The following is a 24,776-nucleotide window of genomic DNA, read 5'->3' as shown; positions in this document are numbered from 1 at the left end:
AGCCACTTAATTCTGACAGAATGCGTTGGTAGTATGTGGAAAGTTCTAAAAGAAATGACGGAAAAAGAAAGACTGAGTGCAGTACCTTTCTGGGAACTTTTCCATTTGTTTTAAACCTAAATACAGAAGTCTTTGAATAAACTTAAATAAAATTCTTGCAAATGGAAATTAAACAGAGCTCAATACAACTTAATATACAACGTTAAGTAATGATTACTCATTGTTTAAGACAACAAATTAAATATATAAATATGCTATATGACATAGTGCTGCTTTGTGAATATGCTGCATTTCTACATGTCTGGCCTTTATACAATGATCCAATTCCAGCTTCATATTCAAACAAAGAGCAGTCACCTTTAGTCAAGGGTAGAACATTCTGACCTCAAACAACTCCTCAGACAAGGATGATGGAGTAATTAAAAGTAGATTAATCACCATATCCTTATTCTGTAATCTTGAATTCACTGTCAGCGTGATGTACGAGCCTTGTAATGGGATTGAGTCCGGGAGATTTCCATTCTAAGTTGAATAAACTCACATTTCACATTAAAGAAAAAGCAAACTGTGGAGCAAAAAGAAAGAGAAAATAAAAACAAGAGCACTGATGCAAAGGGCTAAAGCACTGCAAGACTTGAACTGATTGAAATTGACCCAAGCCACCCATCGAGATCTCCTACATCGAGAAAACTTGGTGAGCCAACCCTTTGGTTTTAATTCAAGTGGCTCTCATGTGGTTAGCAAGCGTGAAATTCAATGGAGTGCATTTCATTTTGACCCACTGAAATTAATAAAAAAAAAAAAAAAAAAAAAAAAAAAAAAAAAAAAGGTGCTAATATATGTCTGTCAATCAAAAAGGCAGATTGAGAAAAGATGGCAAAGGTTCTGCCTGCATGAGCAGAATTAAAGTCATTTGCAATTGCCATTGAAATGTTGCACGAATGTTCTGATCACACAATAGAAGTAATGATGACACGGTGCACAACACTGAAACAAATGAGGGAAGGAAGACACAATTCACTGCTTTTTCTGTTGTTCCCTTAGCTATCAGAATTAAATCTGCAAGTGGGGTTTGCATTAAAATTATAATTTATTTGCCATTGTCGGAGTGTGACTTGTTTAATTCTCATATATTTTACTCTGTATTTTGAATAGGTTAAATCATATCAGTAGACATAGATATAATCCCCAATGTTTTCAACCTTTTAGGCAACAAAAGAGAGATACACACAGCTACACACATGCACGCATATGAATTCTGGGAATATTCCATTAACATAAGCACCTTGTATTTGAAACTTAGTTTACTCTTGAAGAGATTTTTTTGTTGGCTTAATATTTTTACTTTGGGTAGTTACAGTCCGTGCACACATTTAAGGTAAACTGGAGAAATTAGATAATGCCAAAGAAAACAAAATATGAGGCGGCAGAGAATGTACAATTACTAAAATGAGCACCATAGTCTGTAATTACCTTATAACACCCAGCCTTTGTGCCAGACAAAATCTCATTATACTAGAAGTCTTTGGCAAGTTTTTATTCAGCGTTGTCTGTAGTCTTCTGTATTTGCCTTTTCTTGACAAATTTATCATGGGAATTCAGATAAAACTGTAGACAATTTTTCAACTCACACAGACTGTAATTTGCATTTTTGTAAGCTCTGTAACACAAATCTGCTTCTTCATATCAGGCACAGTAGATAAAAGACAAACAGTCATAGTTTGCATGGTCATAAACATCAACATCCCACAAGTAATGTGTGCACTTCTCTGTCAAAGTACTTTCTCTGCAGAAGCTATGGGGTGTTATGGTAGGCCAGTGGTGCAAAAAACACAATTTAACAAACATTTTACAATAGATGGGAAAAAACACAATGGCATTTCAGAAAACACCATATGATTTAATGTCAATGGAGTCACTTTCAGATGGCAAGAACAAATAGGAAATAGCTATATTTTCTCAACCCAATATTATCTGCCCTCTAGAGGTGTACAAGTTTGAGGTCGATTCTGATTTCTCATTGAGTCGGACCAGCTAATGCCAATTTTAGCCGATTCCGATTAGATTTTTTTTTTTAAACCAATTCACAGCACACAAATATATATTTTTTTAATCTTTTCTTTAATAGACATTTTTAATAATAATTGATCACTATAATATATAACCATATAAAATAATCCTGGTGTGGGAAATTTACACCTAAAGTGCAATATTATGGCAGAACCATTTCTTTCTTTACACATCCAATATCCCCCAAAAAAAGAAAATATATAGCAAACTAGACTTCTGTAGGCCTTTGTATGAAAACAGGTAATGCAATAAAATAAAATATAGCCTTGCAGTGTATTGATATTTCTCACACACACACACACACACACACACACACACACACACACACACACACACCACACACCACACACACCACCACACACACACACACACACACACACACACACACACACACACACACACACACACACACCCCACACACAACACACACACACACACGATTGAAAAGTCAACAGTAATGTTACCTGAAAACAGCGTGTAGTTCCTTTTTGGCTTTTGTAAATAAAATAAAGTTTGCTTTATTTGTCATTGTGCATAAATAATAAAATTGTTGCTGTCAATGGGCTTATCTGCTAACGTTCGCTACCTTGAAACAATCCAGCAAATAGACGGTACCCTACGTGCACTACCTGAAAGATGATTTAATGTCACTGCTCATTTTACACACAGGTTAGCAACAAAACTAAACGCCGAGGGAGGATTACTACGTTTTTATGTTGGTTTTGAACGGTATGCATTGCCACTAACCTGGAAAGCATTTTAAACAGTAACGTTAATACAGCATGTCGGAGGAATACAGAGTCTCTTTTTTTCTTTCTAATCTAGCGTCTCCTACAGGGACCAGCATGGTGTCAGAGGCAAAGGGAACGCAGCGTTCGTTAGCTTTTTGTCTTATCTGGGGTCTGATAAACAGTAAATTCATCAAAGTCCGTGTGCCCAACGCTATTTTCCAGTAAACTGTAGCCGAGAGGGGAGAGAGAGAGAGAGCAGCAGACTGTTTGCCTGAGATCAGTAGAGTAGCCAGCTGTGCAGAGCCATGTATAATTACGACTTTATGACATTTCATAAACAGCCGATTGAGCACGTGTGGTATGTGCTGATGTTGCAAAATGTAAATCATGCAGCGCCCGAGGGAATTTGACCGGCATAAAATAGGCATATGTCACACTGACCGGCAGGTCGCAGGTCATCGGCCAATCCCGGTCACCAGCCGGTCAATCGGTACATCTCTACTGCCCTCCGTTGCATACTGCACATCCTTATGTGGCCATGAAATTAAGAGTAGATGTAACAGACTCTATTTTGTGTTATTTTCCAGTGCTATCAGCTGCAGCAGCATGAGGACCCATAAGAGAAGCAGCATGTAAAAAGATTTACCCTCAACTTACTTACAGAACCAAGAACTTCAGTATTGCTGAATTATAAATAGCACCAATATTGAGTATGAATGTATGCACGAACACACCTTGTGATCAGAAAAGGGAGGGGGATATTGAAGAATTAAAAAAAGAAATTAGATTGGTATTCCTAATGTCCATGTCTGTCTGTTCTCATGGCACTACAAAATCATGAGTATTGTAGTCTCATTTAATAATCATCATAGTTAGAACAAATTGCCTTTTCTGTTGACAATTAGGAGTACGGTACATGTATTTGTATTGGACCATTTCTGTACAGGACTTTCGGAATGGTGCTGATATACACCGAATGAAAACTTTAACAGAAATCATTAGGCTTGTTTTGCGTGCAGAACATACTTCAGTTCCCAAACAAATGTAAATAAGTCACTTGTTTGGGAACACTCCGATTTTCCAGTAAAATACATAACTGACAAAAACAAGTGGATAAGACGAAAATAGTGTGCTGACATTACTCATCAGTGATCGGTCATGTGTCTGGCAACACGTCAAACTTGCTAACCCACATGAAACTCACATTCAATTAAAAAAAATGCTTACTGTGTTATTGGCTGCAGACAAAAACAAATAACTAACCAAATTGTTACAATTTAGATTTTCTAGAGCTGGGTACATAACGGATTGTATGCAGGTATTGTAGGCTAGAGAAGTTTAGATACTACTTGATACTGGGTTATTTTGGTTGAGTTAAAATAATTTTATCGGGCATTTGCTGAAACAACAGTTGTTTATCTTGGGACAGTTGGTTTGTAAGTTCCACATTTGGTGTGAAAAGTAAAGACATAGTACATACATTTGCTTACATGATTTATGCTTGGGACACTTCGATTTAAATAAAATGTATGGAGGAGGTGACAGACTGACACTTTTAATTTCCCTTGAGTGGGTGTGTTCAGGAGTCCAACATGTCCCACCTCTGAGGGTATCTAGGCCCCACAGCTGATGTGGAGACAGTTACCACGTGACTGTGAAAGTGAAGAAGGTGACCAATTCAGAATGCTTTAAGGACGCATCTCATCTTCAGGCAGAGTTGATAACCTCTGCTATAATGATCCTGTCAGGGTCATTCAAATTAGAGACCTGCAGGAAAGTAAATGAGAATAAATCGAGATATAATCCTAAAACACCGCAGACTTCATCAGCAGGACGCCAGCAATATATCTCTTTTAAAGGTTCTTTATGTGGGGAGGAGGAAGCTCTCCAATGACAAACCTATTATCTGTCACTGTTCAAGGTTAAAGCCGGTAGATCCATAGAAATCCGAATTGGAAAAGAGGGCATTTCTACATGAGCTTGGGTTTTTATCATATCTGAAACAGTTATGGTTGATCAGTGTCATTATGAATGATGAGGTCCCACTCTCGTTATTCAAAATGCTAGTAAGAGGTGAGAATGACTTTCATTTTTTCTCCAGATAGCATCTTCCGTGTAGCTTGCACATGTAGATGAGTAGGACAGAGACTGTTGGGAAATAGGTGACCTACAACATGTTCAGCTACAATGTTGGGAAATAAGGGCAGAAAACTCATATAATGGCTTGACAATATTGGGGGCTAAGTGATTTATGTATGTATTATGTAGCAGTTAGTTGATAATAAATATCGTGCTGAACTCATTATTGTTGCTTTTATCACTTTATCATAACTCCTGTACACGCATCACGTTTATAGGAGCAGCAGAAGATTGACAGAATTCATCAGTGGTCACATTTGAAATAAAATTATAACTGTGCTGTCTTATTCTGGTCAAAACAGACATTATATAAGGACATTTCCTCATATTTAGTTTTTATAAATGGCAATGAGATGAATATCCACAGCTTTCAAAAGTATCAATATTGAGTAAGGATTCCCCCTTTAGATCCACTGTGGTGTTGTAGTGTATGGGTGTGTGTGTGTGTGTTTGGGTGGTTTGTTTGGGGGTGTGGTGGTGTGTGTGTGTGTGGTGTGTGTGTGTGTGTTGTGGTGTGTATGGTGTATGTATGTATATATATATACACATATACAGTATATATGTAACATGCAGTATATGTAGTATATATGTAATAGCCTACTGGCAAACAGAGCAATCCTGAATAGTTATTCAATACTAACTGCATTGGCCCTCTTTTGTGTTGTCACACGCTTCAAACAGATTTTCTAACAGCTTTTTAGAGTGGTGAAGTGATTAGAGTTATTACGCTCATTTGGACAATGCTGTTAAAGTGACTAGAAATGTTTGCAAATGTGTTAAATTGGTTAAGTGATCTGCATTGCCATGTGCTAAGGATGTAAACACTGCTATGGCTGTACTCTGACAACTAAGGGATTTTAAGTTTGTAATCAAGCCAGGCATGTTGTGGTCAAAGCTAAGTTTTGGCAAGGCGGATTTAACTGAATGATTTTTAAATTTGCAAAAGTGCTCTTAAAAATACAGCCACACCTGTTTGTCGAGACATTGGGGTGGCAGATTCTGATTTGTGTATGTAGTTTGATTGCAAGGGTTAAACTGCAAGGGTTAAACAGATGTAGTGTATTAAAAAAAAAAGAAGAAAATTCCCCCCTCAGTGCATTTTGACCACTAAGTAATACAGTGGAAGCTCAGTTATTTTTTATTTAATATGCTACTCTACTGAGGGCGGCTGTGGCTCAGTGGTAGAGCGGTTGCCTGCCAATTGGAAGGTTGGTGGTCCGATCCCTGGCCCTGCAGTCCCACGTCGAAGTGTCCTTGGGCAAGACACTGAACCCCGAGTTGCCCCCGGTGCTGCGCATCGGAGTGTGAATGTGTGTGAGTGTTTATCTGATGAGCAGGTGGCACCTTGTACGGCAGCCTTGGCCACAGTGTATGAATGTGTGTGAATGGGGAATGTTTCCTGTATGATTTAAAAGCGCTTTGAGCAGTTGTTCAGACTAGAAAAGCGCTATATAAATACAGCACATTTACATTTACATTTACTCCAAATATTAGAAATGTCTTTTGTTTAGCATGTATTTTCCCACAAGTGCGGTTTATGCTACTTGTATCCCACAGACAGACATAGTCCCTGCCTCAGTTTATGAACAGAATTTTCTCTGCAAGGAGATGGCAAATACTTTACTTATGGGATCAACAAATTCACACATGAGGCCAACGGTGGGTATTATTAAGATGAGATCAAATAAATAAATAAATATCAGATCAGACAGTTATTGACACTCTAGTGGGCACTGTCTGACGTGGCAGAAAGAACACAGAAGAAGAGTGAATCAAAAATAAAATATATATATATATATATATATATATATATATATATATATATATATATATATATATATATATAAAAAATATTATAAGACATGACTCTATGGACTAGAGCCTAAAGGATTTTTAAGGCCGATACCGATACAAATATTTGGTTATTTAAAAATCAGACATGCCAATATACAGTATATTTAAAAGAAAATCCAGAAACACGTCACAAAACATAAACAGATCTCCCTAACATTAGTTACTTGAAGTTATTTATGAGTTCTCACTAATTTAATGATAATCATTTTTTTATTGTAACAGAAAAGACACCAAAATATATTAAAGTTCTGATAAATGAAATAAAAATACAAACTAAAGATATGAAACTTAAAGTCCTTTGAACAAAACACATAGAAAAAAAAATATTGTTTGCCACAGAGCGTTGTAGAGCGCCCTCTGGTGGACAAACATGCAACGCTAACGCTCATAACTGGTTCACAGTCCGATTTTATATATATATATATACACATAAACATAATACATACACATACATACTTACGACCTACATACATTATTTAAAATAATGTATTGATCTCTTCATTGCACTCATGCCTCTATATTGTTTCTGTTTAGAGTATGTATATATTGTGTATATATTAGTGGTTGTTATCTTTGTTGGTTGTTTTTTGTATGTGTAAGCACAGTGTGAGTAACGATGCTCCAAAAAAATTCCTGTATGTGTCCTCATACGGCGAATAAAGCTGATTCAGATTCTACAACTACATACATACACAACATACATACATACATACTATACAACATACATACATACAACATACATCCAACATACATACATACATACATACATACATACATACATACATACATACTCATACATACATCCATACATACATACAACATACATACATACATACACATATACTATACATACAAATACATACATAATACATACATACATACATACATACATATAATACATATACATACATACATAATACATACATACATACAACATACATACTACATACATACATACAAACATACATAACATACATACATACTACAACATACATACATCATACATACATACATACATATAACATACATACATACATCACATACATACATAACATACATACATACATACATACATACATACATACATACATACATACATACATACATACATACATACATACATACATTACATACATACCATAATACATACATACATACATACATACATACATACAGACATACATAATAAATAAATAACATACATAAACATACATACATACATCATACATACATACATACATACATACATACATACATACATACATACATACATACATCATACATCATACATACATTACATACATACATACATACTACATACAATTAATACATACATACATACATACATACATTACATACATACAATCACATACCACATACATACATACATACATACATAAATACTAATACATACATACATAATATACATACATACATACATACATATCATACATACATACATACATACATACATACATACATACATACATACACAGTTTGGGAAAACCTAATATAGGTTATATCGGCCGATGATATTGGCCCGCCGATATATCGGTCGGGCTCTACATGGAAACAGTTAAAAACACAAACTCAGTTAGTTAACTTTATATAAAAAAAAAATAAATAAAAAAAATGACACAAAAAGAATTGCCGGCTTTTAAATTATGGCTATCAATTAGCTTTTGTTTTTCAGTCTACTTGCTTCTTATCTCCAACAATCTGCTCCCGCTCAGAGAGCTGGAAGCATAGTGGAACTACGGCTAACACCTAATTGGATGAGGTGTGGGCACAGACAAAGAAAAGGAAATAAAGAATAATGAGCGCTGAACAACAAAAATGGAAGATAAATGGTTTGATGGCAGCAAGACAGGCAAGATTGAGGAACTGAAATAAGTTTCAGCCTTCGTTATTTTCCCTATTCAAGAGGAGGAGGTGAGAGCAGACCTGAATGTCATCTTGTTTCCCCCCTTTACTCTGCTTTAAATATATAATGATAGCTATATATCAGGGAAAGAGAAAAATATGACTATGACATTTCAATTTGATAGCTATTTTTAAGGTATCTGATGTGTCAATTGGTCTTCACTGTGACATTTAAAAAGGACCAGTGTGTAGGACTTAGCGGGATATGTTGAAAAAAATGGAATATTCATAATTACAGTGAGTATTTGATCCCCTGCTGATTTTGCACATTTGCCCACTGAAAAAAAAGATCAGTCTATAATTTTAATTGTAGATTTATTTGAACAGTGAAAGACAGAACAAAAAAAAATCCAGAAAAACACATGTCAAAAATGTTATAAATTGATTTGCATTTTAATGAGGGAAATATGTATTTGACCCCTCTGCAACACATGACTTAGTACTTGGTGGCAAAACCCTTGTTGGTGGCAAGCACAGAGGTCAGACGTTTCTTGTAGTTGGCCACCAGGTTTGCACACATCTCAGGAGGGATTTTGTCCCACTCCTCATTCCAGATCTTCTCTAAGTCATTAAGGTTTCGAAGCTGATGTTTGGGAACTCAAACCTTCAGCTCCCTCCACAGATTTTCTATGGGATTAAGGTCTGGAGACTGGCTAGACCACTCCAGGACCTTAATGTGCTTCTTCTTGAGCCACTCCTTTGTAGCCTTGGCCGTGTGTTTTGGGTCATTGTCATGCTGAAATACCCATCCACAACCCATTTTTAATGCCGTGGCTGAGGGAAGGAGGTTCTCACCTAAGATTTGGCGGTACAAGGCCCTGTCCATCGTCCCTTTGATGCGGTGAATTCGTCCTGTCCCCTTAGCAGAAAAACACCCCCTAAGCATAATGTTTCCACCTCCATGTTTGACGGTGAGGATGGAGTTGTTGGGGTCATAGGCAGCATTCCTCCTCCTCTAAACACGGCGAGTTGAGTTGATGCCAACGAGCTCCATTTTGGTCTCATCTGACCACAACACTTTCACCCAGTCGTCCTCTGAATCATTCAGATGTTCTTTGGCAAACTTCAGACGGCATGTATATGTGCTTTCTTGAGCAGGTGGACCTTGCAGGCGCTGCAGGATTACAGTCCTTCAAGGCGTAGTGTCTTACAAATTGTTTTCTTGGTGACTATGGTCCCAGCCGCCTTAAGATCATTGACAAGATCCTCTCGTGTAGTTGTGGGCTGATTCCTCACTGTTCTCATGATCATTGCAACTCCACAAGGTGAGATCTTGCAGGGATCCCCAGGCCGAGGGAGACTGACATTGTGTTTGTTCCATTTACGAATAATCGCACCAACTGTTGTCACCTTCTCACCAAGCTGCTTGGCAATGGTCTTGTAGCCCATTCCAGACTTGTGTGGGTCTACAATCTTGTCCCTGACATCCTTGGAGAGCTCTTTGGACTTGGCCATGGTGAAGAGTTTGGAATATGATTGATTGATTCCGTGGACAAGTGTCTTTTATACAGGTAACAAGCTGAGATTAAGAACATTCCCTTTAAGAGTGTGCTCCTAATCTCAGCTTGTTACCTGTCTAAAAAGACACCTGGGAGCCAGAAATCTTTCTGATTGAGAGGGGGTCAAATACTTTTTTCCCTCATTAAAATGCAAATCAATTTATAACAATTTTGACATGCATTTTCTGGATTTTCTTGTCGTTATTCTGTCTCTCACTGTTAAAATAAATCTACCATTGTTTCTACAGTAGCTCAGAATGTTACCTGAAGGGTTTACTAATCCATACTTGGAAAGGGAAAGATGAGGGAAGGGGTATTTGGTTTGTTGCAATCTGCAACCTCACGTTTAGATTCCACTCAATCCTAAACACTGACTGACATTTAAGAACCATTTAACCAACAGTATTTCAAACACACACACACACACAACCAACCTTATTGGTGGTTGAGGACAACTCAGATGTTTGTCCCTTTTCTGTTTCACATTGTGTTGTTTATGCTGACTACAAATTAATCAGCAGTATTACCTGCTGGTGAATGGTAATTGCCAATTATGCCAATCAAAATCCAATTGTCCGAGCACGGCTTTTGCATCATTGAATTCATGTCTAACGCTCTCCTAAACTTGCAGACCTGTTATCTGATTACATTTTCCTCTGACGCTTCAATTTCTACCCTCTGTGTAAAGCGGAAATATCAATTACATAAAGACAGTTTCAATGATTAGAAAAAAGGAAAAACCTGATTGAGAATGAACGGCCTTAGTTATGACGCAGATGACCCTGTCTGACCACCAGTGAGCATTCATACAGAGGTCAGCTCAAGCAGTTCGGTAAACAGTTTTCAAGGATGCAAGGCCACGCTCGCGTGTGTTCTTTTCCAGTGAAAACACTTTTCTATCGTTGGTACAGGCTTGCCAAAAGGACTGACTTTAATGTCACTGCCAATGTCAAAAGCTTGAGTGAAATGATATTCACAAACATCTTTATTTATAAACAAGACACTTAGCACTCAAAAACTGACAAGACACTGGGGCCAGCAGGCAGTGGCCTAATCAGCCAAGCAGAAAAGTCATTCTTCTCCACTGCCTACAGATTAAGCTTCCACCCGGGAGTCATGCATAAAGATGTATCCAACTGCATAGAGAGTAGGGCTGGGCAATATGGAGAAAATATATTTTTGACCGCTCAATATTGATACCGCAGCAATATTGTAGTGTTGACTATCGGTGCTTTCACAAAACATTTACACAATGAGATTTTTGATAAATAATCATCAGTAATGTGGATATAATGTCTAAGTGGGTAAAGGATAGTACAGTAGAACAGTCTAGTAAGTTCAGAAAATTACAAGAAAAAACACATGCCAAAATCTACAGTATCTAATCTCATATCACAATACCGATATTATATCACTATATATTGACCAGCTCCAATGTTGAGTGCCACCTGGTTCATATCTATAGACTGCGCATCGTAACCCTAGCTCTATGAACATACATTAAGCCCTCCAATGGGCTCTACAGGCTTCCATCACTCCACTCCACAATAGCACAAAACTATTTAGAAATGTACTTGTCAGCTATTTGGAATGAGCTACTAACAATCAAGACTACTACGACATTAAAAGTTGCTACTATATCTATCAATTGTAAGCGACAATGTTATGACGAAACTGTCCTCCAAAGACAAACGACGGCATCGGTTGTTTCAGCGAGTGGCCCTTAAGGACATACCGTTCATGTGACAAAGCCCTCTAGTGGCCATAGGAATTATGACTCTTGTCCATTGGGAGCAAAGGAGGAAATAGTGTGATGTTTCAAAGCCACAAGGTCTGCAGAGGGGGGACGAAGACACAACATTGGGCTCACAAGAACGAGACGAGATTTTAACACTATTTCAAAGAAATCTCAAATGATGAAATAGGACTGGTCACAAAATGAAAAGTGAACAGTGTGAAAGGTTTAGCCACAAACTCAAAAGGCTTCTCTCCTGTATAACTAACCTCGTCAGATCTAATAACTGTGGTTCCCTCTCTCCTTCTAAACCTGTCCCTTCAACTTAAAAATTAGTCATTACTTACACTGCACTATAAGTACTTTTCTTGTATATGTATGTTATCATTTGTTAGCCTGTTGCATGCCCATTTTTAATTGCTCTTTAATGTTCCATGTAAAGCACCTTAAATTGCTTTGTTGCTTAAAGATGCCAAAGAAACAAAGTTGCCTTGTCTTGATCTACAACCTCTTGCCTGTCAGTAAGTCACCAGGGCAATAGAGAACACTCGTCTGTCTCGGAGGGGTACAATAACTGCTTGGCGATCTCGCTATTATATTATATTGCAGCAAACACCGTCTGCGTGAAGTTTTGAAAAGTGTAACCACACTTGTGTCCGCTTTACCAATATTGACATGTCTCCCCTGCAAGGTGGCGAAGTTTCTCTCCATCTAAGATCTCGTCACACCTCTAGTAGGGAGTATCGAAAGTGTAGCTGTACCTGCTGAGAAACGTGCTTGTAATGAGAAGCGATTCTACATGCATGCAATTAAGACCACGGTAGGTTTATCCTCTTACGTCATCACTCTTGGTTTTTAAAAACAAATAAGGAAATGGAATACATCAGAACTGGCTGACCGCTAACAATCACAACAGTGTGTAAACCTCCATATAAGTATGACTTACCACACTAACAACACCTGTGATGTGGCCATTTTCCTCTCTGTGCGTTGCCTCCAATGACTCTAACATCCAAAAATACATGTACAGATTAACAATGTAACTTTGCCCATTGTGGTATTTTAGAATGCAAGTCTTTGTTAAACAAATTGAACAAGCACTTTTTCAGGTTCCTTGAGATTAGGCATCATATCAAGATTCATATACCATGCTACGAACATATGCCCAAACACAACACACTGGACAGTCTAAGACGCCTTTTACCAGTAAGCAGAGGCACCGTTTCCTCCCTGTACTGGCCCACGTAGGGGTGTCCACCGTGAAGTTGAAGAACGATTGGGAGCAGGAACTTAGCGTTGCAATTTCAGTGTCGGTTTGGGAGGGAATTCTGGATAGAATTCATGGCAGCTCTATAAATTCTAGACATTCTTTAATACAATTTAAAGTAGTTCGATGGCTTCATTAATCTAAAGCCAGGCTCCATGCCATTAACCCTAACATCTCTCCCCAATGTGATAAATGTAAACAACACTCAGGGACCTTCACTCATCAGTTTTGGTCTTGCTCTAAATTAACTCATTTCTGGTCTCTAATTATTTGACAACCTTTCAAAAGGCATTTCACAAAACCATTGACCCCCTGACCCACTCCTTGCCAGTGGTGTTTAATCCCAACTTCACAAATTATGAAGGGCAAGCCATGTACTTTGTTGGCCAGGCGCATCATTTTGCAACAGTGGAAATCAGAGACAAGCCCCCCTTTCCAGCAGTGGCTTAGAGAGTTAGGGAACGTACTGCACATGCAAAGACTCCGCTATAAGATGTCTAACAAAGAAAGAACTTTTCACAAAATATGGCATCCTCTGTTGGTCAAATGGTCAGAGGCGTGTGCGTTAAATAACGGCCAGGGCGACACCCCTAGCCCTTGAATATGCTGCTTTTCTCGTCCCTTTTTCCCCTCAATTTGTGCCATGCACAATGTTGACTGTCACTATTCCATTGTTCCTCTCTGCTGGCTTTACTTATTTTTATCTATTGATTTTTTATCATTATTATAAATGTTTTTTTCTGTTGGGTGGGGGGGTTGGGGTGGCTTATGCTTTGTCGGCCTTTGCTGTGTTGTTACCCTTTTTAACCCCTGTTCAAACGATTCCTTCAATAAATATATTTGGGAAAAAAAACTGAAAAAAAGCAAATTGAACAAAAGCCATATGTTTTCACTTGAGTTTTTACTTGAGACCTAGTCGGTTACAAACTTCTCAAACTAATGCAGAGAGGTTAAGAATCTGCATTATTAAATCTCTTCTTAATGATAAAGCACTACTGCTCGCTTGCTTTTGTAACTTTGGTCTCAAATGACTAAAAAAAACCTTTTCTACTCATCACACTGCTCAGTAAATCATGTCCAGTAAATCCTGTCCAATTTGTCTACCCTGATGACCTATCTTCATACAAGTTGCAGCTGTTTTCAGAGAGAACTACCAATCAATGTCTCAGTGAGTCTTCACTGTTAAACTTACTCATGGCCTCTTCTTAAAGAAAATAACACGTCAGTAACATGAGTACCTCTTCTTGTTAATGCAAGTGGGAAAGAAATTCCAATCAGAATGGTTCTAGAACTGGCGTCCAACACTGACAAAAGTGGTAACACTACATGAGCTCCAAGACACACTTGCTAACAAGGATGACAGCTGAACAGCAGAAACAAAGTAATGTTGGAGCAAAATCTAAACAACACATATTCTAGCTGGCAAAGAGGACAGCGAGGGAGTGAAGAAAATCACCACTCACCACCAAGAGAGACACGAAGCTGAAAGATACTGTGGTTGGAACACATGCCTCAGCTAATCATCCCTAGCCACCTGCACACATGGGCATGTGAAGAATCTAGGACATGGACCGTAGGGGGATGGGGGATATAGTGGATCTGCGATAGTCAGCTGTCCATGTATGTGGAACAAACTCATTGCGCTTTGCTAATAAAAGAGGCCAAACTTTTAGAGCAGGGACAAAGACATGTCAATACAAGATAATTGGATTGGATAAAGTGGAGTGAAATGAATGTACTTCAACCAAACAATCTGCAGGCATTCAGGTGCCTTCCTCCAGGATTAATAGTGTTATTACAGTTGAGATGCCACACAATCAACAACAAAAAGAATTACTCAGCTCCCAATATCATCGCTGATGTTCCCAAAGCATTACACTGTGGAAATATACAAATAAAACAAATGTTTTTGTTTTGAGTTGGGAGGCGTTGCACAATTGTCCTCAAACACACAATTGTCCTTTGTATATCTTAAGAAGAATGGATGCTATTATGTTGTGCTGGAGTGAAACCTTTAAAGTGCTCATGTTATGTTATTTGGCATTTTGCCTTTCCTTTATTGTGTTATATATCTTTTTTGTGCATGTAATAGGTTTACAAAGTGAGAAAGCCCAAAGTCCGCCCCAAAGGGACTTACCATCAACAACAGAAAACTCTGTTCACAAACTGCTCCAAACAGCTCTGTTGTAGTCCAGATTTTACTTCCGTGATGAACCTACGTCACTTTGTCACACCAGTTATAATGCTCGCCTAGCAGCTAGCATGGCACTCCCTCCATCGTGCTTCTGACCTAGCTTCTGCTCATGTACAACTCCCAACAAAGACGGTGCAGAAGTGAGATGTCTCACTCTGTAGCTAAAACAGAGCGCTCAACACACAGGGTAAAAGAGGAGCTGCAGCAATGTGCAGTACAACCAAAATATGGTGTTTTTTGAAAATTAAACCATGTAAATGTATTCTGATATAACCTCTATCATGAACCTGAAAATGAGCATAGAATGGGCACTCTAATGTGACAGAACAGACTGTTCAAAACGGTTTGCAATGATTTTTTTGAACTGAATATGACACCTTTTAGTGCGACAAAGGTGTGCCTTTATTTATTATACTGCTTACTTTATGTTACTGATACTATTGAAACTGAAGACAAATTTCCAACAAGTAAGGTAACACTAAGGTTCTATTGTATTCTAGATGAATACTAGCTTTTGTACTACCTCAAATGAATAATGTGATGGTCACTTTGTAATCATCAAGTGATGAATGGCACACACTGGGCTGCGGTCACAGTAGCTTTGGTCACTATGGCACATTTATATGACAGATTGACAAACTGAAATGCTGTTTACCGTGTATTTTCTTGCATGTTGGAGAGGTATAAGCATGCTTGTATGTGCCAGCTCACGTTGCTCTGGCTTTGGCCTGGCACAACACCACTGCTGGGGCAATACAGACTTAGATGCTGAGAGCCAGTAGGTATGATATTCCACCTGTTCCCATTTCACTTAGTTTTTTGTTGGATCTTGCCAGCACAGAAGAAGTTTGTGACAAGGGGTTTATTTTCTTCAAATATAAACCTAAAAAAACAGTGCCACCATAAACAAGACCGGAGTTTCTCTCCTGTGAAGAAGTTTTGTTTGTGTATGCTCATGTGATTATTAATATATAATTTGCTGTTAATATGACAACTTATATTGCCAATGTGTAACCATTTTAATCAACGGAGTGAGTGTTTGATTATTGCATTTCCTATTTAAAAAAAAGACAACAAATCCTCCAAACTATATGACGTTTTAGGTCCCTTAGGAGATTTTGCAACACTATAACAAAGCAACAGTACTGCCGTCTTTGTTTCCGACAGACAACAATCATTATTCACACAGCCACAAGACGTCTGAAAAATGTAGGTCATTTAAAATGTTTGAACAAACACCGAACGCTGTCCTTTTTTTAAACTTTTGGAATAATTACATCCGGCATAACCAGATAGTTTATAAATATTTAAATAACAGAAAACAACTAAATGGTGGTGGGTAATACATCTAATTTCATATACTGCTTTAGTAAAACACATATTTTTTGTTGGGCTCTGGGTTATGTGACAAGTGCCAAGTTGCTCTCACCTGTCGACACAAAAGCAGGACGCAAAAAAACAAAAGTTACTGTTGCACTAGTCTGGACATCTTGCCATGCCAACGTTGCAATTAAGGTTGCCTAAATGCAAAGTATATGAATTTGGTGTAAGCTTAATAATGGATTGCGCGTTTTGTGTAGCTTTGGACTTAAGTATATGTTTTATTCCACTTTGGTAAACGGCAAAGTGGAAAGGCCTCGTTCACCTGTTTGGAACTGGCTGGACAATGTGACGGGGGTAGAGATACACGTGACCATTTTTGTGGATCTACTGATTGCCGTGGATTACTTTTTTGTTTCATTAGATTACGGCAAAATACTTTTTTCTTAACGTTTCATGGTGTGATTGCGCTTCGTTTCTGTGTCTGGAGAGGCATCTGAAAAGACTGTGGGTCCAACACTGATTGTTCACTGTTGGGCTTCATTTTAAATGAATTTAAGTGTCGGAGCATTCCGCCACCGTCTGTCTATTGCGTTCCAAGACAGCCGTGCCGCGAATGGTTTTCATAATGGCAAATTGTTAGAATGTAATTTTAAATCTGCTTTAAAAATGTTTCTTGTGTCCATATATGCTCGTGCTGTGTTCCCCAAGTGGTAGGAAAAGTCTCAGCTGCTACAATGAGGTTGTTTTTTATTTTTTGCCGCCCCAGCTAGAATGTCAAACTGCGCTTATGTGACATATGGAATTAGTCACTGTAAAGTCACCCATAGTTTTCAAAGACCCAAAATGAAGCTCAAAGTGGCATTCCCGTCTAATTTAAAAAAAGGGCAAAGAGGTAGAGCATGGATAGAGTTGAGGAGGGCTAATTGAAGCCTACATCTAGGCTTGCCGTCACTCAAAGCGGCACACCGTTAAGTATGCACAAATTTAAGCCTGAATGTAATTTAAATAAAATAATCCAACACCAGTACAGTTGTCATCAAGAGGTGAATTAGCTATAGAGACCAATAGAGAGACCAGTGTTTTATTTTGTACAGACATGTTTAATTCTGCTCTAAAATTGGGCATTTTTAAATGGGAGTCAATGGGAATTGACTTACTTTAGGAGCCGCCCTCAAGTGGCCATTCGAGGAACTGTTTCTCAAATTTGGAATTTGTTTGTTTTTGACACTTCCACTTTGGCTTCATTTTGCAACACCGGAGTTTGGCTGTTGTTTTTTTGCCAAGCGGCAATGTCCAGTGCTGAAAAATTAAGTCAATGTGGAAGGGCCTAAAACCTGCATTCTATCTAATTTCCTCAGGGAAGTCTATGGGAAAATGTTCCTACTTCGGCCTTGATTTATTAGCTTAATAAACATTTTCACAACAATTTTATGGCCTTAATCACTAGTGTAATGTCTTCTTCAATACACCATGACGTTCATTTGTAAATTACGATCCCATTTATTTGAAAAGGGACAATAAAGCGGGAGATGCTTAAGGGGCATGGCTACACACCCACCTGTCAATCATGATAGAGGCTTAGCAATGCTTCATGGCCATTGTCCAGTGTACATTAAGATAGCATGAACTTTTTTGGGTGTTGCCCATGTTTTCATCTTAATCTTTGCCCCTCTCACTGTGTTTTCAATCCAAAGGTAATTGGAACACTTTAGTTGCCTAGAAATATCTTGTTCAACGTTCTGCCAACTAAGCTAGCTAGCGCTAGTGTTTGCTTGTAACTTAAGAAAAAGTCTTCTGATTTTCATATTGCTCTGTGTACTGTTGTACATGCTGACAAAACCCATACACCTTCAAACCATACACTGGCTTAGACGCGTCATCCATCCGTCCAAACAGTCACTTTTAACTCCAAAATACCTGGCTTCGAAACAGCAGTCCACAAACAAATGGGTGACAGCACTGATGCTACGTCCATTATTTTTTACAGTCTACTGTAGGGTTTGTACCCTTAATGCAGTCTTTCGATTTAAATGTCAGTGTCAGCAGAGACCGAATACCCACATACTCAGCGGTGATATTTCGCTTAAATGACCACCTATATATAATTGGGTCTTAAAACCATATGATCTACGTGTCAGAATTAATCATTGATAAATGTTACCAAGACATTAAAATGTTTGGTGGATTTACAATACTGTAAGATGCTCTAGTTAAGTATGTGGCAGTGTACTGTTTTATGTAGGGGTACTCTACCTTGCAAAATATCCAAACTAATGAGCCATGGATATTCTCCAGTCTTGTGCAAACATCCAACTGCAGCCATTGCTTCTACCACAGCTGGAGAGGAGGGGTGCATGATAATTTGCTATTTAAATACAGTGGGGAGAAGGAGGAAGTCCTAATTGCTTTGTGAGATTACCCCTCTGAAGCGGATCGGGAGAAGACAGATCACTGGGCAGATAGGGACCAAAGGTGTAATGACAGGTGCTGTTGACTAAGCTAGGCAAGTTCCCCTTCCCATTCACATTATCAGCCCATCACTATAGGAAAGCAATTTCCCAGCCTTCCATTTCATGAGCTATGCATATCAATTGTTCATTAATTAAATGATAAAGTTCCCAAAAACCTGTCCTGAAAATCTGAAACACATCCTCCTGCTGCCCTTTCAGATTCTGTATAGGATCGGGATTATCTAAAGAAATGTACCACTATTGGACTAAACTGATAATGCATAACATAAGTTACCTTAATTGTTACAGCCAAATAGAGAGCTTTCCTTTTTCTACTTCTGGACAATCGACTCCAGATGAATATAGGAAAATGTAAGTAATATTATTTTTCCTCCTTCAGGGAATACGGATTTAGTTTTATCTGCGTACGTGTACATTTGGTAGTGAAAAGACTTATTGATTATTCAGTAATTTTCAATTCAATATGAATATTCAATTGAGAGTGAATAGTGAAAAAGCACAAAATGAAGATTGACAGATTATAAAATACCCACATTGTCTCTTCTTCACCGACTGTAAAAAACAGTTGAGGCAGGGGAAAAGTGCTTTGGTTGAAAGAAAAGATGGAATGGTGTCCCTCATCTATTTCACGGCTGGATAGTGTGACAGGTAACTAGTGACTGGTATGATTGATTGCCACTTTGTTAAACAAAGCAATTAAGTAGGAGAGTAGAGGAGTTGTTGCCGTGGAACACAGAATGGCTTAAATAACAGCAACCACTGGAAAGGCCTGAAACAGGCACTAATTAAAATGGATGATAGAAGAACGGGCCGCAAAGACTCTGACACCATGCAATATTTTTATGCAAATCACGAAAAAAAATAATATAGAAAGTCATTTTATATTGGTGTCAAGCATTTGTACCCTACTGTATACTATTTAAAACGTATCAATTTGGCAAAAACACAGCATCTGGAATACAAGCATCAAAGTGCTGTAATTCCTCCTGATTCTCAAAACACTTAACACCCAAGCTGAATTATTAAATAAGCTCTAATTTTCTCACTAAACTGTAAGGGACTAGACTGAAGCCAAATAATTGGGCAAAAGCACAGAGAGGGTAAACGAAAGAATAAAGAGGTGACTATAGTACCTCTCTAAAGTGGACAAACACCTTTTCTGCTCTTATCAGCAAAGACATGCAACACACGCCATGCCAATTAAAGAGCACACACAATCACCTTCAATCTAGACACGCTAGCAAAGCTAACAAGAGTTCGATTTGTTGGCGAGTTAGCTCACACACTAATAGAAAGACCAAGGCCAGCCGGTCAGCAGTGTCCATGTGTTTCCATCAACCTGGGCAAAGGACAGCCTGACCCGGTGGTAGCTGATCTTGCTTTCCGTTTGTCTTTTGTTAGATTGTTCTTGTCTTAGCATGGATGAATATAATACAGAGCCCATTAATCAGTTTCTTTATGGTACATTATCTGACAAAACATAAGTGCATTTACAAGATAAATGTCAGGCTTTGCTGCTCAGCTTCCGCTCTGTATGTGTTGCTGGTCTCAAAATCCCATCGCTACAGGAAACAACACCACCACCCACCTTCAAGCCATCAAGCTACATACTGGAAATGGCTGGTTTTGAAGAACATTTGGAACATTTGGAAATAAGGAAGGCCGGCTTGGTTCTTCTGAAAGATTTATAAACAATATGTTCACAGCATTTACTATCTAACTGGGACTTTCAGGGACCGATCGGCGGAGTTTGCTGTGCAAAAAATACACATGCGTTACACTGGTAAGAGCATATTACGTTTAACCATGCATCCAGCTAATTTAAACAGCTCACTTTAGTGTATTGCCTGAACAGTTACCTCTATATTAAATATTGCATGTGGCATTTTCTTTTGTGAGGTGCAAATGTTCAACAAAAAAACAAGTTCCTTCCTGAGACTATTTTGCAGAGCCACCATAGAACCTAGTAGCGGCCGAGACGATTGTGATTGTTTAAAAATAATTACTACCCAAAGCGCTTTGGGGAAGTCACATATTATTTTCTGCCATTCTATAGCACAAAGAAATGGTCTTGCAAGAAGTTTAAAAGGTGTATTTTGTGACACGTCTATTAATTTAGGAGAATAGGTTAAATAGGGCTGCACAACTTGAGATTAATGCTGAAAGGGAAGTTGGTTAATGACAAAAACTGTAATATATTGTGATGGGAAAATTACATAGACAATGATTCTCTACATAGGCAAGGACTGCTTATCTGTGTGTTTATTCACTTCCTACGCATTCGTAAAAGTAAATCTGTGTTTTCCTCCCTCGCTGAACAGAAACTTCCACAACAATTATATATATATATATATATATATTTTTTTTTTTTTCAAAAAGTGTTTTCTTAAATTTTGTTTGAAGATAGATTGACCTTCATGGTTGATACAATGATGTAAGGTAAGGGTGGGAATCACCAGATGCCTCCCGATACGATATCACGATACTTATGCCACAATACAATATTATTGCGATTTTAAACATATTGCAATATTTTGTAATTTATAACCCTTTTTTCCCAAATTCAAATGATGTCCCCAAAAGGAAACTTTGTCAACATCTGTTTTATCTAAATATACACTATTTTTCTGTTTGTTCATATCACTTCAATTTTTATTGTTGCAAAATGGGATTGTTGAGCAGACAAACTGACCAACACATAACAAAAGATCGATACTCGCCACCTGTGTATCAATACAGTATTGTCACTGAATATTATTCCCCCACCCAGCCCTAATGTAAGGGCATTTTAGAGTTTTGATTGTCAAACTTTGCAGTAAATTGCTACATTGGTGGTTTCTTTGTCTTTGGGAGGTTTAAAACGAATCAAGTCAACACACACACACACACACACACACACACACACACACACACACACACACACACACACACACACACACACACACACACACACACACACACACACACACACACACACACACACACACACACACACACACACCCTGCATGTTTGTCCCCTGACAATACTTAGAAGCAGCACAACACTAGATAGGCCTTGTTAGCTCTTGCCTGAAGGTATTGATTTGATTTTACCCCTGGGGGTCCACCCCCCTTCTGCACTCAACTCGTATAGAGAGCAACCAGCTAGCCTAGGGCTGAAGGAGCTCTTGTAGTAAGTGATGTAGAAATTGCATAATGGAGAGAGTTTAATGAAGGCGCCCAGTTGGGTTCTGAGGCTAACATTTCTTAATTAAACAGACAGGGTTAGTGTGCCCATAGAGACAAAGGAAATACAGGAAGATAAAAATGACAAACTGTAAGAGTTTCATGGGAAGATGATCGGATCTGATTTTGACAAGTTCAGGAAGGATGAGAATTATTGACACTAATTTTAAGACCACACTTTCTTATGTATTTGAAGATAAAAATGTACTTACATTGCATACCATGCTGGTGAGTGAACACACAACACAAACAAATCATATCTTATGAGTTTTACACCTAGGCCAACACATAGTGCTGAAATATTTAGACATATTAGTTGACAGATTCTTCAACATTTTTGGAAATCCCCATTTCCTGCCAATTCACATTCACACTTACCAGTTTTTATTTATTTATAGCATCTCCAAGACAGGAAATGTGCAGTATTTATACTGGTAATTGGTCTTTCATATTGACTTTTGTGGAGTTGTGGGAGGCAGAGATTACAGGCTTAGTAAGGTCTCAAACCTTTGCAGAGCACAGGGGATTATGAAGCAAAGATTATGTCTTGTCTGAAATAAAAAAATAAAAAAAGAATCACGTCCCTTCCTCCTATTTTTACATCTGCATGGTAAAATTGGCTGACTTTTCAGTACAGCTTTGCAGGTTTAATGAATGACATGCACCACAGACTGGATCCAATATGAAAATGCCTCCTTCAAACCTCAACCAAGTGTTAAAATAATTTACTGGAGGTCAAAATAATGTTGCTTCAAGAAAATGACTAACAGCTCAAGCCTCATAGTTAAAATGAACAGCTGGCTTATTTTTGTATTTTGCTTTCCATGTAGTTATGAATATCTAGTTTCAAATCACTATACTTTTGGAAAACCAATACTGTAATTGGTTGATGAACATTGTGTAGAAAGCGTCATCAGTTAAAAGTCCCATGACGTGGTGCTCTTTGGATGCTTTTGTATAGACCTTAGTGGTCCCCTAATACCATATCTGAAGTCTCTTTCCCCAAATTCAGCCTTGGTGCAGAATTACAGCCACTAGAGCAAGTCCCACAATAAGCTTTCCTAAGTATGAGCCATTTCTGAGTGTGTAGTTTTTTGTTTTTTTTTGGGACAAAGATGATTTTTTTTGTCCAACTTCCACTTTGTATGGAAGTTATAAATCTTGCCCCTTATGACCTCATACGATTCCAGATAAATCCATCTGAGCATTCATTTTCTTAAAGGCAGAGCAGGATACCCAGGGCTCGGTTTACACCTATTGCCATTTCTAGCCCTAGGGGGACAATAGGCAGGCTGTGGGAATGCATATTAATGTTGAAAAACCTCATAAAGTAAAATTTTCATGCCATGGGACCTTTAAATAAAATAGATTGCTGTTTTACAAAGAACATGTCTTCTAACAATGTGGGGACAAAAGAAAACTGATTTATTGCCCAGTTGCTCAGAGATTCTTATCCACAATATTTATATGCGACAGTGTGACCGGGTTGGATTCATTTTTTTTTTTTTTTTTTATACACAGAAATACTAATGGATTTCTCATTGGATGTGCACACAACTTCAAACTCAACCTTGACAAGACCAAGTTGCTTTTCCTTCCAGGGAAGGGCTCTCCCACCCAGGACCTCACAATCACCCTCCACAACTCTGTGGTGGTCCCCACCCAGACTGCTAGGACTAACTCTTCCTTACTGCCAACATGCCAATAAGTGGTGGTGCACAGCTCAGCAGACAACCTGATCAGTCTACAAATCATCCTGATTCCCCCCAAACAATGTTCTGTGGGAAAATACCGCTCAGAGAAATTCAGTCATTTGAAACAAAATCTCATTAAATATATATGCTGATGGATTTGCATTGTCATGTGAGGGGAACAACCATCACGAACAGACTCATATTAAGAGCAATCTTTTTTGTACTGTAATGCCTCTGACATGGTAACCTTTTACAGCTCACCACCCACAGCCTGAAGCCCAAAGCCAGTGATTCAGACTTGTTTCATCAGTCACCATGTCTAAAAGCAACATTGTAGGGGGCGCACATTGTCACAGGAAATATTGTGTTAAGGGAGATGAGAGCGAGAGGGCAGAAAATACCATTGTGCCCTTAATGCATTTCTTTGATAAGACAAATAAAAAAAGGATAAAAGAAAAACTCCACAAAAGCATCCATGTCCCAGTAGTACCTGCTTAAAATAAAAAAAACAAGAGGAGGACAATGAGTTGAAAAACAGTGACAAAGAAGAAAATGCATAACCCAGAGTCAGAGGCTGAAGACAGAGGTTGGTCCTCAAAGTCATTAATTGCCTGTGCGGATGGCTGCAGCCTTCAAAACACACACCTCCCA

General features: G+C 38.3%; 1 long non-coding RNA gene across 1 annotated transcript; it reads right to left on the bottom strand.

Annotated features, from left to right (window-relative positions):
* Positions 1 to 2,783: 2,783 nt before the first annotated feature.
* On the bottom strand, positions 2,784 to 20,960 carry LOC116687756 (uncharacterized). Its single transcript, XR_004331625.1, has 3 exons — positions 20,934 to 20,960; positions 8,191 to 8,197; positions 2,784 to 3,027 (listed from the first exon to the last, which is right to left on the bottom strand). It is a non-coding gene; the product is annotated as an uncharacterized LOC116687756 (long non-coding RNA).
* Positions 20,961 to 24,776: the final 3,816 nt, after the last annotated feature.

The sequence above is a fragment of the Etheostoma spectabile genome, chromosome 4 (assembly GCF_008692095.1).
Source record: "Etheostoma spectabile isolate EspeVRDwgs_2016 chromosome 4, UIUC_Espe_1.0, whole genome shotgun sequence".
Taxonomy (NCBI): domain Eukaryota; kingdom Metazoa; phylum Chordata; class Actinopteri; order Perciformes; family Percidae; genus Etheostoma; species Etheostoma spectabile.
Note: the sequence above shows the minus strand (reverse complement) of the source record. Positions and strands in the feature narration are given on the sequence as shown.